Genomic DNA, 14,993 nt, shown 5'->3' on the forward strand with positions numbered 1-14,993 from the left:
TTATATTACTATCCACAATCACAAATTTTACTATGCATGTTTATTGTGAAGGGATGAAAACAATGGAATACGTTTGAATATGGAACTTTCATCGTTTATCTCTTTGTACTTATATGCCAGATTAGTTATTATGTGTAATCAATTCTTTGTATGTGATAAGGGGGATGTGGTATCATGTAGTCCCATGTAGCGTATGAATAAAGCGCAGTCTCTACCTAGCACCCAAGCCATCAAGTCCTGCCTTTTAATCACTGCAACCTCTTGCATATTATATCACCTAAGGAGACCGTCATTTACTCAAAAGAACAGGCCCAATCCACTTGGGTTCGGACCCTTAATGAGCTGGAGTGTGTCAACACGATGCTCACTCCTTTTAAGAGTTCCTACACAATGTTTGTGGCAGACGAGCGCACCCCTACGCCGTGTGTCACTAAGATCATGGACCTTGCCATGCAGGCTGTCAATGAAGACAAGCCATTACCGCAACTGCGGGAAACAGACTTGACTTCCCTTGTTTTCCCGGGGGACCATGAGTGCTGGACTGGTGCCCCGGCGACATTCACTGTGGGTAAGCTGAGCCCTGATTGCGCCTCTACTCAATTTAGTGAGAGACTCCCTAAGCTCCCGGAGTCCTTGATTTGCCTCGAGTATGAGGCTCGCATGCGCCTGAGTCGCTCGATTAACTTGGCAACCATGGCGGAATTAACTTCTTTCCTCTAAGAAGAGGAACACCTCTTCAAGGTACTTACCAAGTCGTTGCTCCACACCTTGCTGTCGGATGCCTACGACTTCCTAGCAGCTAGGCGCCGCTGCCGCAAACATGTGTTAGCGGAGGCCACTATCAGGCACGAGCCTAACAGATTCATTAAGGCCCCAATCTGGGGTATGGACCTATTCCCAGAAGATCTGGTGAATAGCGTCCTCAGCGAGGCTGCTAGAGTGAATCAGAGCCTCAAGGTGCGTTGGGGTCTAGTCCCTAAACGCAAGTTCGAACCTGTCGCTTCCCAATCTCGCGGCAGGAAGAGACTGAGGCCCTTCCCCTCTTACCAAACCCGGTAGCCCCAGCAGATGGCGCAACCAGTCCCTTTAGCTCAGGGAAACATCCCTTCCACCTCAAAAGCTCATCACCAACAACAATACGTGTTGGTCCCTCAAAGTCAACTAGCCCCCGCGACCTATGCTTCCCCAGTCTACAACCCCACCTTTGAGACTCAGGGGGCCTCTCATGGATACCAACGTACCAGAGGCTCTGGCGCAAGGGGCACCTTTCGTGCCAGAGGTGGAAGGATCGCCCCTCGAGGCCGAGGAGGTAAATCCTCCACGAATTATTGAGATACCACAGGTAGGGGGAAGACTTTACATTTTCCGGAAGAACTGGACTTTCAGCAGTTGGGCACTCAGTATAATTTCCAAAGGTCTGGGGTGGAGTTGGATAGAAGGGCCCCCTCCACCAGCCAGTTTTTACCAACACCCAACAAAAGTGTTAGCCTCGTTCGCAGACGATCTGCTTCGAAAGAACGCAATCTCAAAGGCACGTCATTTGAAATTTTAAGGTCGCTTATTCAGCGTGCCAAAGAGAGACTCAGACAAAAAAAAGAGTGATCCTGGACCTATCCCATCTAAACTCTTACATTCAATGCGACAAGTTTCACATGCTAACAGTCTCTCAGGTACGGACCTTACTTCCCCGTGGGGCCGTCACCACCTCCATCGATCTTACCGATGCCTACTATCATGTTCCGATATCAAGGCATTTTCGTCCGTACCTAGGCTTCAAGCTAGGCAAGCAAGCATATACCTTCAAAGTAATGCCATTCAGACTAAATATAGCACCCAGAATATTCACCAAACTGGGAGAGACAGTAATACAAGAACTAAGAACCCAAGGAATTCAGGTAGTAGCGTACCTGGACAACTGGCTCGTTTGGTTGAACAACGTCGAGAACTACCTGACGGCAACAAACAAGGTTTTATCATTCCTTCAACACTTGGGGTTCCGGATCAACTTCGCGAAATCTCGCCTAGTTCCGAAGTCGACTTTCCAATGGCTAGGGTTACAATGGGACCTAAACTCCCACACCCTACGCCTTCCATCGGCCAAAAGGAAATATCTTATATGAGAAAGGAATACAGTAACCTAAATGTCATAGACAAACATAAAAATAAGTCCAATAAAGCATTATCTTTTCACAGATTAAAAACCATGGTGAGATAAGATCATGGTGTATTGTAGCAGTAGCTAGTATAGATAACGAATGTGTGTGTGTGTGGATAGTAAAATAAAGTACAAAATAAGTAAAAGAGTGTTTGATTCTGGTCCGTAGTGGCTCCAACCCACAACAATATCTCAAAATATGTGAAAAGTATATTGTATCAGTATCCAAGAAAAGAATAAGTATCAGAAAAGAGTGATCTTTATCTTATAGGATTCTAAGGATCCCCTCACATTTCGTCTCAAACCTGATGCCCTTGATTTGCAGGTACTACACAACTGAGTTACCTAAAAGAGTAGCTATTCTTAGGGTCATGCGGATGTTGAAAATATGACGTCGGCTATTGAATTCCGGTAGATCTAGTCAGCAGCATTTACTATGAGCTCCCTATCCTTTCAATAAGATATCTTTAAATAGCTCAGTGTTGTTGGCACCAATTATACTCCCTTTTGTAGACTGCCTATAACTGAATAATATAGCATAGCAATGAGACATTTTATGATCACTTGACTTTTAAAAGTCTAAGCTACACCAACACTTGCAGTTAGTACGCAACATCTAAAATGTTTGCTACACTTAAAGAAGGTTAAATTCAACATTTTGCTGACTTGCTGCATACTCCTTAAGAATACCAGGAAAGAAAGATTGCTGATGTAACCAAATTCTGCATGTATGTACCCCAGCTTATCTGCTTGGAGTACATAAACCTTCAAGAAATATTCAAAATAGTACAAGAACATATCTAAACTTCATATTTAAATCATCATCTCATCATCTCCTTTGCCTATTGTCGCAAAGGGCCTCGGTTAGATTTCGCCAGTCGTCTCTATCTTGAGCTTTTCAATCAATACTTCTCCATTCATCCTCTTCTACTTCATGATTCATAGTCCTCAGCCATGTAGGCCTGGGTTTTCCAACTCTTCTGGTGCCTTGTGAAGACCAGTAGAAAGTTTGGTGAACTAATCTCTCTTGGGGAGTGCGAAGAGCATGCCCAAACCATCTCCATCTACCCCTCCCCATGGTCTCATCCACATATGGGAAACAAGTAATCTCTTATAGTTTAATTTCTAATCCTGTCCTGCCATTGAACTCCCAATATTCTTCTGAGGGCTTTGTTCTCAAATCTACAAAATCTGTTAGATATTATTTCATTGTTATACCACGACTCATGTCCATACAGTAATACCGATCTCACTAAACATATATATCCTGATTTTTATGAGTAATTTCAGGCCATTTGATTTACAAATTTTACTTAACCTAGCCATTGACTGATTTGCTTTTTTCAATCTTCCATTAAAATCCAATTCTAAACACCCTGTATTAGAGATCATAGTTCCTAAATATTTAAATGATTCTACCTCATTAAACCTTTCTCCTTCCAATGATATTTCATCTTTCATTGCAAACTCCAATCTCAACATCGATGTCTTTCTTCTACTGTATTTATCTTGAGCCCAAATCATATCTCCTTGAAATTGATAACAAAACAGGACTTTTCCCTGTTTAACTTTCATCCTACGAGACGTCTGCTTTATTACTGCATAAAGAAAATCTACAATTAAGGGATTTTGACGAAGGAAAAATCTATTTCTGGGGAGAGACCTGTGGCGCCCGGTGAAAGAGTCCTTCTTATATACCTTTTCTGATAAAACCTTCCAATTATACCAGAGAAAGATAAAAGCATGGAATGCTGAGGTTACAACCCTCGCGCGAGCACCTTTTGGGTGTCGTATATAAAGCAAAGGCGCGTGAAATCCACTATTCACAGGTTGTCTTCCATTTAGTTAATTCCTTCGTCAAAGGGATGGGCCGATACAAAGGCCCTAGCCAACCCACCAGCGCCACACCACCTTGCTATCTCACTGAAAATGACAGGAGATCCTGCATTAACCTATCCATAGTTATTCTTACAAAAACTTTGTCATTCATGCTAATCACTACCTAGCCCAATCCTATACAACTCTCCAATCCAGTTTACTAGTACTAAAGAAGAATGCTATTTTAATTATCTCATGAGAGCAAACATTCATTTGGAACAGTACAGGAAGCCTGTTAATTTGCAAAACGAAGTTCTAAATACTAAAAAAATAATCTGAAAAACAAGAAAACATATAGAGGTAGATATATAAACTGATATGTGAATGGAATGGAGATAAACTTAAGTAAAAATATTTACATATACAATCAGGCCACTATCTTCATGCTTTTGATAATCCACAAATCTAGATTTGCAAAATATTTAAAATAAAGTTTTTACTCTTTGCAAACCTTCCCAGCATCACCTCAGATAGGATGTCTGCACTATGCAATGTTCTGTTCTCTGTTTCTCCTTTTTCCTTTTTACCTCTCTTATTGTACTGTATACTGTATATTGCTGTCGTAATAACATTACTGTATACTATCCAGTCTGAACGTTGCATTCCTACTCCTCCCTTAATTTGTAACACTTCAAGAGACCGAATTGTGAGGATGGAACCTCTTGAGGTAGTCATTGCTTGCTAGAATGCAATGGAAGATGACAAGTTGGGGGCTGAGGGACCTTCTCCCTGTATTTCGGGCACAGTGCTGTGGCCCTCGTTCAGCAGAGGGAAGAGTAAGAGCTACTCCTTCGATCTCTGCAGTGTTGGGTGCCGGGTATTCTTCTCCTGCTGATGTCGACCATCTCGAGCCTTCTTCAGCCTTCAACTACATTACTGCTTTTATCCTTGGGACAGAGCAAATTCAATCATGGGGGGGAGCGAGTTCCAGAATAACCTGGTGCATCGTCTACCCAGGCTGGGTATGAGAATATTGTACTTGGGGTTCGTCGCCCCCTAGGACACCAGACCTTGGAACGGCACTGATCGAAACAAACAATTTCAAGTCGCAGTGTTCCTTTGTGAACTTTCTTGTATTTATTCATGAGAGCAACTGTTAGGGAGAGACAACCTTGACTCTGCTTTTGGGGAGAACCTAGGTCATTGAACGGAACTTTAGTGGACGCTAATGGCCCAGGCCATCCCTGCAGCTACCCTGATCAGGTCTGGCTAAATTGACCATGGTTCAAGTTAACAATCAGATATGGCAGTCTGAGAACTCTCTTGTTTCCAGCCAGTCAAAGAAGATCTTGCCTCTCCACTCTTGAGATAGAGAAGGTTCTTTGGAAGCTTGCCACATCAGCACCTCTTCAAGATGACCCATCAGCGAGCGTATCTCTTTGGAGAGATTCAAGGCAGAGGGAACAGCCTTCTTGATTTGCCGGCCATGGACTCCTCCAAGTGGTCTCTAGACATGACTAGTGGTCAGGTGCAGTGATGTTCTTCGCCGAATCAACTAGGTTATCAACCCCAGAGTCTCTGGAGAAGTACAAGAGTCTCGTGCTGCCTGGTCAAAAGGCAATAACTTTCCTGGCACACCTGTTACATGAGGTTATGGCTCCGGTGCAATGTAACGGCCCAGGGGAACAAAACGCAGTGCTGTGGCTCCTGAGCTGTGTACCACTTGGGTGCCATGCACCCACACTGCCCCAGAAAGGGAGGTGGTGTCAAAAGGAGTCCTTCCTAATGACTAGGACTGGCCTTCCTAGACTTCGACCCCCTCCTCTTCTTCAACTTAAAAGCGTCAGAATCTGAGTTGGAAATCGAAAAGAACACAGAAGAGGAGTCGAGGAGGAAAAAGAATGCACACAGTTTTTCCTCGTTCCAACCCTCACCTCTGGCTCTGTCAGCAGAGGAGTCAAGGTCTGAGCGACAACTAATGACGTCACTATCGCAAGGGGAGAAACCACACAGGTTGCTCCAACAGGAACCACAACACTGGGGAACACTGTCACAGGGGGGGCAGATGGGTACAATAAAAGGAGTCCGCTAAAATAAATACATTAGCGTGTACTGAAAAGATAGTTAATACCATTTTTTTTTAATACTGTATTCTTAGGTATTACTATTACCCCAACTTCAAAATTGTCTCAAAATAATTTCTCTTGTTCGAGGTTATAGCAATACCCTACTCCCTGTAGGGAACCTGGAGAAAACTAAAAGTTCATATTTAAAATGGAGAACACTGAATTCCCTTAGTATATAAGAAGTAAAAATTGCTTCTTAAAACTCGTAAATAATGCACTCTTTTCAGTGATGTCTTGAATACCAAATGTACCATATGTAATGACAGAAATGCTTCATTTAATTGCATGGTAATTCCCTTGACGATTATTAGACTTAATAAACGAATTGGTTTTCATCTCATCAAAATGTTATGTTAGCCACACGTGGTTGAGATAAGGTAGGATCGAGTGTGCATACGCAGAGGTGTAGAGAGATGTAACAAAGGAGTAGTTGTGTCTGTGGTCGACAGTTTGTGATTGAGTGCACAAGGTAAACAAAGGCGTAGTTGTGTGACCTTCGGGCGTAGCTGTGTAAGGTAAGCTCAGAGCGCACTCTTCAAGTCGACAGCGATCAGTGTAGAGGGGAAACGGTGTTGCTCCCCTTATTGTCATGTGAAATTCTTACCTTCTCCATTGTAAAAGGTATGCACTTGTTTTAGTTATAATTTATGCGTTTAATAACACTTGCAATATTATTCCCAGATATATGAAAGGGTTTATTCTTGAGTCGCCATGTTAACGGTGCAGCGTAACCAGTAGGTTAGGTAAGAGTACAGTATAGTCTAAGCTACGAATTGCATGTTGTTTGACATAGGATCGTTGTCCTATATGAAGACTTTGTATTACAGGATACCAGTTTGGAGTACCTGTCATGTACTAGCACTTGTAGAAGTAAGAATAAAAAGACCCCGGGAACCAGACTTTCCCTCAAACTCCACTGCAAATGAAGATCCGTCCTTCTCCACAGCAGAGTCAAGTTTAACTTCAAGTCTAGGCTTGAAGTATTAGCCCATGCCTATGATGTACATGGTATTAGCCTATGCCAAGGTTTGGTTTGTTATAGGTAGGCTAGCCAGGAATAAGTTGATTGTCCTAAATTGAATGGTAGCCTCCGAATGTAAGTCTGGACAATTGACGACGGTAAGAGTTTTAGTGAAAAGTCATGTGTGAAACGGCATGACACATAGATAAATAGACTGCCACTGCAACCAAAGAATGGTTGTAAGTGTTAGTTGTGACATTTTAATTTGAATTACTGATCAGTGATGCAATGCATTTTATTGAAACTAGCTCCTCCCACATTATACAGCTCTATTTTGTAAGGGTCATACCTCTGTAAAATTCATTTTATGAGCAGGCTTGGCCATTGGAAAGTACTACAGTAGTTTGCAGTGTTATAAAAGTCAGCTTGGTGTTTTCTGAGATACTGATACAAACATCTATACTTCTGTTGTTTTCTAGAGTTCATTGATTCATGGCTAATCTGTTCTTTGTGCGAGACATGCTAAGAACTCATCTCATTTATATGTATAAATATACGTTTTAGTTATATTTTGGGTCTGAAATTTCTGTACTGATGAAGTCAGAAAATTATCGCTAATCCGATATGGCCAGTGGCGCTTGTGAACATCGACGACACATAAAAGTGGGAAAAGATGCAGGCAAAGAAGAAGAAGAAGAAGATGAAGTGTCAGAATATTACCGCTAATCCGACTGAACTTTATTGATGTGCCCTACTTAGGTATGAAATAGTATAACCTTTCTTTTTCTGATTATAGGATTTAAGTTTTTTCTCTTTTCTAATTTTCTTTAATAAAATATGACAAATTCGGAGATAATTTGTATTTTTCTTAACCATACAAACCTTAGCTATTTACATAGGGTTTTACTTTCGGCGTAGCTGAAATGACGAGCCATTAGAATTTTAACGAGGGTGTATTACCCCCGCGCTAATTAGCAAGGGGGTAGGGGAGTGGTAGCTAGCTACCCCTCCCCCCTCACACACCGGTGAACTATTTCACTTCACTTAGAGGTAGGACTTGCCTTGGGGGACAGGGCTGGCGGGCAAATATGTGTAAATAGCTAAGGTTTGTATGGTTAGGAAAAATACAAATTATTTCTGAATTTGTCATTTGTTCCGTAACCGAAATACAAACCACGCTATTTACATAGGGTGACTTACCCTTGGGTAAGGTGGAAAGTCCCCAGCCTTACTGGCTTTGGCTTACCCAGGGACTCAGAATCCGAGTGAGCAGCACTCGAGAAAGAGTCCCTGCACCTTGCAAGTTTCTTGCTACGCAAGAAACGTGCGGCCTACATAAGCTTGTGTGTGGAGGGAAGAAGTGTGACTTGTCCTAGGAAGTCGACCTGAAGTCCTTTAGCTGGAATTCTAGGCTAGGACGTTCCCAATACCACCTCGTCAGGGTATGGGGGACGCGACAGTATTAGCTTAATACTAGGAACACAAGGAAGCATGGTTTACCTGCAGAGGTTTGAGGTCATCTATGCAGAGAACCCAGGATACTGCTTTCCCCAAGAGAGGGGAGGATGAAGAAAGAAGTAAAGGCCAGACATACTTCTTTCATTCATGCAGTCTAAAACCGGATAACAATGCCCTCAACCTTCCGTTACCTGTCCATTAAGGAGCCTGAGGTTAGACCAGCTGTTGTGTAGCCACCACAGGGCCGATAGAAAACGTATTGAGGCTCCCGTGGGTCACGTCCTGCAGGTAGTGGGCTGTGAAGGTTGTTAGACACTTCCAGACTCCAGCTTGTAGCACCTGCGTAACAGAGTAGTTCCTCTTGAAGGCCAGCAACGTTGCGATGCCTCTGACATCGTGTGCGCTAAGGCGACGTGACGGAGGAGGATCTGGATTCAGGGCGTGATGGATGACCCTTTGAGTCCAGGCTGAAAAGGCATTCTTGATGACCCTCCTCTCCGTCCTCCCTGTGTTCCCAAACAGGGCTTGCATGTGAGGACGAACTGCAGCTGTTCTTTAAGATAACCCCTCCGACTCCTTACTGGGTATAGTAGGAGAAGGTCTGGGTCATCTGTTACAGAACGGAGACTCAAAATCCTGAAGGAGTCAAACCGAAGGTCCGGGACTCCAAGATTTTGAGTCTAGTAACCAACTCAGGGACGAACCTGAACGTTACCTCCACCTATCCTCTTGAATGGGCGACGTCGTACGAGAGACCATGAAGTTCGCTGATACGCTTGGCCGAGGCCAGAGCGAGCAGGAGCACCGCCTTCCAAGACAGATGACGATCAGAAGCCTGGCGTAATGGTTCGCAAGGAGATCTCTTAAGAGCCCCAAGAGCCTGAACCATGTTCCATGGAGGAGGTCTCACTTCCGACTGGGGGCAGGTAAGTTCGTAGTTTCGTATGAGCGAAGAAAGATCCAGCGAGGAGGAAATGTCTATTCCTTTAAGCCTGAAGGCCAAGCTTAAGGCTAAGCGATAGCCTTCCACCGCCGAGAGCGAAAGATGCATTTCCTCCCGCCGATATACAATAACTCCGCTATTGCTGGAATAGTGGCATCAAGGGGAGATGTACCTCTCCCACGACACCAACCACAGAAGACTCTTCACTTCGCCTGGTAGACCCCTGCGGATGACTTTCGCAGGTGTCGAGAAATCCACTCCGCAACTTGTTGCGAAACGCCTCTCTCTGTGAGGAGATGCCGGATGGTCTCCAGGCGTGAAGCCGAAGCGATGCTACGGCTTGTGGTAAATGTTGCAGTGTGGTTGTTCGAGTAGCTCGTGTCGTGGGGGAAGCTCTCTCAGGAGTTCCGTCAGGAGATGCAGAATATCCGGGAACCACTCTGCATGATGCCGCAGCGGAGCTATCAGAGTCATCGACAGGTTGACCGATAGTCTGGTATTGTTGAGCCCCCTTCTCAACAGACAGAACGGTGGGAAGACGTAACCGTCGATGTTGTCCCACCGTGTAGGAGGGCATCTTTCCAGAGTGCCTTGGGGTCTGGGACTGGGAGTAGAACAGCGGCAGCTTGAAATTCAAGGCTGTCGCAAACAGGTCCACAAGGTCAGGACTTGTTGGCTACCAGGGGGGGCCGAAGACAACTCGGTACTCTCTATCTGTGAGGCCCTACTCAGACTGTCGCAGAGCACATTCCTTTGTCCGGAATGAAGTGAGCCGATAGGGTATTAAGTGGACTTCGGTTCATCTCAGTATCTCTACTGCAAGATGAAAAAGTTGTCGTTCACGGAGTGACTCGCCAGGGTCTGTTGGAAGTGTTGAAGGGCCAGAATACGGCCTTCATTCCTAGCAGATTGATGTGGAGGTACCCTTCTGTTTCTGACCATAGGCCTGATTCAGAACGTGCCCCCCCCCCCCCCCTTGTTTTGACGAGTCCGAGAACAGCATCAAATGCGGGGGAAGGACGAGAAGATCCATTCCCTTGCAAAGGTTTCCGAAGGTCAACTACCACTGTAGGTCCATTCGTTCCGCAGGTCCCAAAGGGACCAGAATGTCCGGGGAATCGTTGTCTTGATTCCACCGGGACTTGGGCCGCCGATGCAGGGATCTCATCCTGAGGCAGCCGTTGGAACTAGCCTGGCCAAGGAGGAAAGGTGACCTAGGAGGCGTAACCAAGATTGGGCTGGAAGCTCTCCTCGTCTGAGGAAAGGTTCTGCGACTCTCCTCAGCCTTGCTATCCTGTCATCTGATGGGAAGGCTTGGAGATGGGAAGGCTTGGAGATTGAAGTCTAATATCATGCCTAGATATCCCAGTTGTTGAGATGGAAGAAGAGAAGACTTCTCGAGAATTACCATGATCCCTAGATCTTGGCAAAGTCCCAGAAGCTTGTCTCGGTGTCGAAGAAGGGTCGATTCCAAGATTGCCTGGGTTAGCCAGTCATCCAGAAAGTGAAGGAGACGGATGCCGCTCCTGTGGGGCCATGAAGATGACAGGGTGAACATTCTGGAGGACACCTGCAGAGCTGTGGAGAGATCGAAACACAGCACCTTGAACTGGTATAACTTGTTGTCTAGGCTGAATTTCAAGTACTTCCTGGAAGACGGATGGATTGGGATCTGGAAGTACTCGTCCTTCAGATCCAGTGTGCCCATGAAGTCTTGTGGTCTCACTACAAGCCTGATTGACTCTGCTGTTCCACACTGAACCAAGTTTGTTCGACAAACTTGTTCAGGGCTGAGAGGTCAAGACAGGTCTCCAGCCTTCAGACGCTTTCTTACAATAAAGAGTCAACTAAAGAAGCATGGGGGGGGGGGAGCCGTCGATGACCTTTTGGGGAACATACTTCTAGAGCATGGTCTCGATTCCTGCCCGAAGGGCTAGCCCCTTTGCCGAACCCATGGCATAGGAGCTCAGCGATGCTGGATTCGCTGTCAGTGGAGGCAGAGATGTAAAGAACGGGACGCGATATCCTTGGCTGATCACGGAGATCGTGCAGGAATCGGCCCCGAGTTGTTGCCACCTGAGCGCGCAACCTTAGGCATCCCCCTACAGGGGACCATGCAGGGGGGTTGCCAATCCTAGCGTTTGCGGCCTCGGCCGCTCCCTCAGGATTATTGCCTCCCCAGGAGGACTTCCCACCCTTCTTGTCTTTGACAGGAGGGGGCTGCTGTTTAGACACCTTGTCTTAGCTGCCGGGGCCGGTTCCGATGTCCTAGGCTGACGAGGCTGTTGTTGTTGAGGCGCTGGAGGCTTCTAGGGTCTGGATGTAAGCGCCTTTGGAGGAGTGAATCATGATTCGACTTTCTCCATCTCTCAGCTGTCCATTCCCTGCCCTTGGGCTCAAAACAAGGTCTTTCCAAGGGTGGAAGAGTGTCTGAGCTTGCCGACATACATGGTTGGGACCTCCGAGAGGGACCTCTCGGTCACTGCATCTCAATGCTTCAACATCGAGTTTGCCCACAAGTTCGAAACTTGGTGAGCCGGGAAACGATGGTGCTCGTGCCCGAGAGGAGGAAAGTTTCCATGACCTTCCTGGAGCTCTCCTTGGACAAATACTCGGATCGCAACAGGATGCCCAGAGATCCAAGCCAGACGACCAGCCACGAAGGGGCCCGCATGGCACCCTTTGCGGCTTTCTCCTGGCTTAAGATCTCCGAAGACGAGAATGTCACCTGCCGGGCGGAGAATTTCTCGAGAGAAAAACTCCCTGGTAAGCCCCTTCCACAGAATGGTGGAGAGGAAGGGCTAAACCAGCTCTGCTTCGTTGGCACATTAGGCAACGAAAAACTAGATAGTTAACTGTGAAAATAAAACAATTAGTCAACATTTATTCCCCCGGGGGACCTCCGAAGAGGAACCCCTGAGGGAAAAGAACAAAAGAATTACGCACCAGGAATGCGCCCTCCGCCCCCACTGACACTCACGGGAAGGGGGGGAAGGTGGAGAACTGTATCAAAACAGAATTATAACAATTATAATTATGTAATTCATCTAAGAATGTTCACTAATAGCAAGAACGAATGAACCCCGAAGGGAAGCGTTCTACACAGAAGCTGAAAAGTTAACAAATACAATTAGATTTAATTAAAAATAATTGAGACAAAATAAACAGAGTAGCAACTCATCCAGCAACGGGAAGGAAGCTACCGTAATACGTAGTAGAAATAAAAGGGTGAACGACCTCAAGGAGAGAGAGAGAGAGACCGTAGTCAAACTAAACTCCCATGTTCCCTACGCTGATAGACCAAGTTCCCCGTAGGGAAGGAGGAACAGCGGAGAAACAGATAAATAAAGTCCAGCAATGATGATTCCCCACGGCACCCGCCGAAGGGAGACCGAAGGATCAAGGAAGAGATCGCGACCCATGAAAAGTCACCATGGTGGCCTGTAACCACACGGAGAAGTTGTCGTACAATTGAGTGGACTTCCTACACACACACACACAGCACAAACACTGAAAAGGAAACTTAGTGTATTTCTATACTCAAATATATGCATAAACATAAGAATGTTTACATATATATTAAGTATAAGAAAAGTAAGTAATTAAGTAAGACAAAACATTAATGGCTGCCATGCGAGGACGGGACGGAGACGTCTGTTCATCATCCAAACCAAAAGTGAAGTGAAGCAGTTCACCGGTGTGTGAGGGGGGGAGGGGTAGCTAGCTACCACTCCCCTACCCCCTTGCTAACTAGCGCGGGGGTAATACACCCTCGTTAAAATTCTAATGGCTCGTCATTTCAGCTACGCCGAAAGTAAAACCCTATGTAAATGGCGTGGTTTGTATTTCGGTTACGGAACAAACATATTTTTTGTTTACAGTGAACCCTCGCTACTTCGCGGTTCGACCATCGCGGATTCACCACTTCGCGGATTTTTTCCATAACCCATATATATACAGTAATATATATATATATATATATATATATATATATATATATATATATATATATATATATATATATATATATATATATATGCATGTATTTATGTATATATGTAGGTATGTATATGTGTATACATATAAATATATATATATATACACACACACACACACACACATATATATATATATATATATATATATATATATATATATATATATATATATATATATATATATATATATATATATATATATATATATATATATATATCTATATATCTAAAGTAGGAAGATGTGATGTAGTTCTAAGGGAAAAGTATGGGAAATATGTCTGGGTAATAAGCAAAGCTCTACCTCCAGTTTGTTTCTACATTATGATCAGAGATAAATGTAAACAAAACATTGGTTGCCATTTTTTATCGTGCTTTTTAGCATGTTTAGGAAATGCATGATATAAAATCACCTTTAATATTTGTGCCTGTTTTAGTTTAGGGTACTGTAGTACATGCATTAAGTGTTCTGTACATTAAAGGGTAGTTTGTTAACAGTACTACGTACAAGGGAAGGTTTTAAGTCTGAATATACATGTTGAATAAATGGGTAAATATGGTGTCACTACTTCGCGGATTTTCACCTATCGCGGCCGCGACTGGAACCTATCTACCGCGATAAACGAGGGTTCACTGTAGTCCTATATTTTCTTTCCCTCACAAAATTTGACCTTTCCCTCAGCAATATTACAATGGCCAACTAGAAATCTTACCTGTAGAATAGAATTGCTTGTTGGGTCCCCTTGCCCAGAACTAAACCAAGGGATAACGCCTAGTGTTCATATTACTTTGACTGATTTGTCTGAAGCCACTGTATTTAATATGGTAGCAGAATGTGGTCAGCATCCCAATAGATCCCCTGCAAGTTGTTGCTGGCAGCAGACTGCTATCCACTACACCATGGCACAGACAGATTGGAAGTTACGGGCCCTGGATCCAAAGGGTGAGGGTGATGACTACGGGGGAATGGATGAAAAAAGAGGTGACTGGGTCAGGGATGATGTGCGGGGCAACACCAGGCACCAGGGAAACCAGCACTTTCAACCCCAGAGCCAACAAAGCCCAACCTTAGGCGTGACACCCTCAAATGCCGGAGCTTTTCTCACCGGCACTTATATTACAAGAAGAGCTTTTACAATCCTTTGGGCTTTGGAGGGGGCATCACTGAGATTACTGACACAACAACCACGTCTTTATTAGCATCACCATGGGAGACGTTGGTACTGGGAACACTGGGATAGAGGTAGCCTTAGCTACCAGCTCCAACAAGTTCATAGTGGGCCTACCTGAAAAACCTAAGAAGCCTTCCTTATGTCAAACTCGCCAACGGCAGTAAGCACGTCAACAGGAAAAGAGCCTCCAACTTCCGATGGGGTGCAGTGAACATGAAGGTAGAACCCAGAATGCCAAAAGAACCTAAAAAGCCCGCCGACATAGCTCTGATGATTCCTTGCTCCTGATGCAAGTCCCCGAACTTACACTCAGCACATTGGATAATTACAAACAATTTTGCCCTCTATTAGAAGCATACAAAAAA

General features: G+C 44.7%; 1 protein-coding gene across 2 annotated transcripts in view; it reads right to left on the reverse strand.

Annotated features, from left to right (window-relative positions):
* The window catches only part of LOC137642406 (uncharacterized), a 96,118-nt gene that overhangs the window by 41,999 nt on the left and 39,126 nt on the right, over positions 1-14,993 (reverse strand). The gene's annotated exons all lie outside the window — the stretch shown is intronic.

Source organism: Palaemon carinicauda, chromosome 6 (genome assembly GCF_036898095.1).
Source record: "Palaemon carinicauda isolate YSFRI2023 chromosome 6, ASM3689809v2, whole genome shotgun sequence".
NCBI lineage: Eukaryota > Metazoa > Arthropoda > Malacostraca > Decapoda > Palaemonidae > Palaemon > Palaemon carinicauda.